This window comes from Equus caballus, chromosome 10 (assembly GCF_041296265.1).
Source record: "Equus caballus isolate H_3958 breed thoroughbred chromosome 10, TB-T2T, whole genome shotgun sequence".
NCBI classification, from domain to species: Eukaryota; Metazoa; Chordata; class Mammalia; order Perissodactyla; family Equidae; genus Equus; species Equus caballus.
Genome location: NC_091693.1, coordinates 31,582,166 through 31,586,387, shown reverse-complemented (window position 1 = coordinate 31,586,387; position 4,222 = coordinate 31,582,166).

The window sequence follows — 4,222 nt, the reverse complement described above, 5'->3', positions numbered from 1 at the left end:
GGTTCTGGTCTGTCCCAGAAGTGGTTCCGGCATGCTCGGCATGTGATTCCGGCGTCTCTGACATGTGGTTGAGGCATGTCTGAGAGGAGGTTCTGGCATGCCCGACAAGTGATTCTGTAATGTCTGCCAAGTGGTTTTGGCGTGCCAGGTGATCTTGGCGTGTCCGGCAGTTGGTTCCAGCGAGTCAAGCAGGTGGTTCCAGCATGCTCGGCATATGGTTCCGGTATGTCCTGTAGGTGGTTTCAGCATGTCCGGAACGTTGTTCTGGTACATCTGAGAGGTGGTTCCGGCATGCACTGCAGGTGATTCTGAACTGTCTGCCACATGGTTCTAGCATAGCTGGCAGGTGATTTTGGCGTGTCCGAAAGGTGGTTCCGGTGAGTCGCACAGGTGGCTCCGGCGTGCTCAGCAGGTGCTTCCGGTGTGTCTGGCACATGGTTCCTGTCTTTCTGGGAGGTGGTTCCGGCACGCTAGCCAGGTGCTTCAGGCGTCTCCAGCACGTACTTCTAGCACGTCTGAGAGGTGGTTCCGGCATGCCCGGCAGGTGATTCCACAGTGTCCGGCAAGTGGTTCTGGTGCCGCCGGCAGGTGATTTTGGCATGTGAGGCTGGTGGTTCCAGAGAGTCGAGCAGGTGGTTCCGGCGTGCTCGGCAGGTGGGTCAGTCGTTTCCGGCATGTGGTTCCGGTCTGTCCGGTAGGTGGTTCCGGCATGTCCTGCACGTGGTTCTGGCGTGTCTGAGAGGTGGTTGCGGCATGCCCAGCAGGTGGTTCTGGAGTGTCCGACAAGTGGTTCAGGCATAGCCGACAGGTGATTTTGGCTTGTCCAGCATGTGGTTCTAGCGAGTCAAGCAGGTGGTTCCAGAGTGCTCGGCAGGTGGTTCCGGTCTGTCCGGGAGGTGCTGCCGGCGTGTCCGGCACGTGGTTCTGACATGTCTAAGAAGTTTTACTGGCATTCCCTGCAGGTGATTCCAGAGTGTCCGCCATGTTGTTCTGGCATAGCCGGCAGATGATTATGGCGTGTCTGGCACGTGGTTCAAGCGAGTCGAGCAGGTTATTCTGGCATGCTCAGCATGTGCTTCCAGTCTGTTCGGGAGGTGGTTCTGGCATGTCAGGCTTGTGGTTGTGGCACATTTGAGAGGTGGTTCCTGCATGCCCGCAGGTGATTCTAGAGTGTCTGCCAAGTGGTTCTGGCGTAGCCGGCAGGTGATTTTCGCGTGTCTAGCAGGTGGTTCTGGGGAGTGGATCAGGTGGTTCCGGCATACTTGGCAGATGGTTCCGGCGTGTCTGGCACATGGTTCTGGCACGTCTGACAGGTGGTTCCGGCATGCCCGGCAGGTGATCCCAGAGAGTCCTCCAAGTGGTTCTGGCGTAGCCCGCAGGTGTATTTGGTGTGTCCGGCAGGTGGTTCTGGCGAGTCGAGCCGGTGGTTCCGGCGTGCTCTGCAGGTGGTTCAGGCAGGTCTGGCAGGTGTTTGCAGTTTGTCCATGACGTGGTTCCAGCATGCTCGGAAGGTGATTCTGGAGTGTCCACCAAGTGGTTTTGGTGTAACCGTCACGTGATTTTGGCGTGTCAGGCAGGTGGTTCCGGCGAGCTCGGCAGGTGCTTCCGGTCTCTACGGCATGTGGTTGTGGCACGTCTGAGAGGTGGTTCCGGCATGCCCAGCAGGTGATTCCGGAGTATCCGACATGTGGTTCTGGCACGTCTGAGAGGTGGTTCTGGAATGCCCGGCAGGTGATTCTGGAGTCTGCTGCATGTGGTTCTGGCCCATCTGAGAGGTGGTTCCTGCATGCCCTGCAGGTGATTCCAGAGTGTCCGCCAAGTGGTTCTGGCATAGCCGGCTGGTGATTTTGGCGTGTCCAGCAGGTGGCTGCAGCGAGTCGAGCAGGCTGTTCCAGCGTGCTCAGCAGGTGGTTCAGGCGGGTCCGGCAGGTGGTTCCGGTCTGTCCAGTAGGTGGCTCTGGCGTGTCTGGCACGTGCTTCCGGCACGTCTGAGAGGTGGTCCCGGCATGCCCGGTGGGTTATTCCATAGAGTCCGCCACGTGGTTCTGGCCTAGCCGGCAGGTGATTTTGGAATCTACGGCAGGTGGTTCAGACAAGTTGAGCAGGAGGTTCCGGTGTGCTCGGCAGGTGCATCCAGTGTCTCTGGCACGTGGTTCTGGCACGACTGAGAGGTCGTTCCGGCATGCCCGACTGGTGATTCCGGAGTGTCCGGCAAGTGGTTCTGGCGTATCCATCAGGTTATTTTGGTGTGTCCGGCAGGTGATTTTGGCCTGTCCGGCAGGTGGTTCCGGCATGCTCGGCATGTGGTTCAGGCCGGTCAGGTAGGTGGTTCCAGTCTGTCCGGGAGGTGGTTCCGGCGTGTTCGGCATGTGCTTCCACCACGTCTGACAGGTTTTTCTGGCATGTCTGGCAGGTGATTCCGGATTGTCCACCAAGTGGTTCTGGCATAGCCAGCAGGTGATTTTGGCGTGTCCCACAGGTGGTTCCTACGATTCGAGCAGGTGCTTCCGGCTAGCTCAGCAGGTGCTTCTGGCGTCTCCGGCACTTGATTTTGGCACATTTGAGAGGTGGGTCCGGCATTCCTGGCAGGTGATTCCAGAAAGTCCGGCAAGTGGTTCTGGCATAGCCAGCAGGTGATTTTTGCGTGTCCGGCAGGTGGGTCCTGGAGTCGAGTAGGTGGTTCCTGCATGCTCGGCAGGTGGTTCAGGCGTGGCTGGAGGTGGTTCCAGTCTGTGCAGTACATGTTTCCAGCTTGTCCAGCACGTGGTTCTGGTACGTCTGAGAGGTGGTTCCGGCATGGCTGGCAGGTGATTCCGGACTGTCCCCCAGGTGGTTGTGGCATAGCCGGCAGTTGAGTTTGGCCTGTCTGGCAGGTGGCTCCGGCATGCTCGGCAGGTGGTTCCGGCATGTCTGGCAGGTGGTTCCAGTCTGTGCGGTACGTGTTTCCGGTGTGTCCAGCACATGCTTCCGGAACGTCTGAGAGGTGCTTCCGGCATGCGCGGCAGGTGATTCCAAAGTGTCGGCCAAGTGGTTCTGGCGTACCCGGCAGGTGATTTTGGCGTGTCCGGCAGGTGTTTCTTGCAAGTCGAGCAGGTGGTTCCGGCGTGCTTGGCAGGTGCTTCCAGTGTCATTGGCATGTGGTTCTGGCATGTCTGAGAGGTGGTTCCGGCATGCCCGGCAGGTGATTCCGGAGTCTGCGGCATGTGGTTCTGGTACATCTGAGAGGTGGTTCCGGCATTCCCGGCAGGTGATTCCGGAAAGTCCGGCATGTGGTTATGGCATAGCCTGCAGGTGATTTTTGCATGTACGGGAGGTGGGTCTTGCGAGTGCAGCAGGTGGTTCCCGCATGCTCGGCATGTGGTTCAGGCGTGAGCGGCAGGTGGTTCCATTGTGTCCCGTAGGTGGTTCCGGCGTGTCAGGCACTTGGTTCTGGCACGTCTGAGAGATGGTTCCGGCATGCCCGGCAGGTGATTCCGGAGTGTCCGGCAGGTGGTTCCCGCGTGTCTGGCACATGGTGCTGGCACGTCTGAGAGGTGATTCCGGCATGCCCAGCCGGTGATTCCGGAGTGTCCGCCAAGTGGTTCTGGCATAGCCGGAAGGTGATTTTGGCGTGTCCAGCAGGTGGCTGCAGCGAGTCGAGCAGGCTGTTCCAGCGTGCTCAGCAGGTGGTTCAGGCGGGTCCGGCAGGTGGTTCCGGTCTGTCCAGTAGGTGGCTCTGGCGTGTCTGGCACGTGCTTCCGGCACGTCTGAGAGGTGGTCCCGGCATGCCCGGTGGGTTATTCCATAGAGTCTGCCACGTGGTTCTGGCCTAGCCGGCAGGTGATTTTGGAATCTACGGCAGGTGGTTCAGACAAGTTGAGCAGGAGGTTCCGGTGTGCTCGGCAGGTGCATCCAGTGTCTCTGGCACGTGGTTCTGGCACGACTGAGAGGTCGTTCCGGCATGCCCGACTGGTGATTCCGGAGTGTCCGGCAAGTGGTTCTGGCATATCCATCAGGTTATTTTGGTGTGTCCGGCAGGTGATTTTGGCCTGTCCGGCAGGTGGTTCCGGCATGCTCGGCATGTGGTTCAGGCCGGTCAGGTAGGTGGTTCCAGTCTGTCCGGGAGGTGGTTCCGGCGTGTTCGGCATGTGCTTCCACCACGTCTGACAGGTTTTTCTGGCATGTCTGGCAGGTGATTCCGGATTGTCCACCAAGTGGTTCTGGCATAGCCAGCAGGTGATTT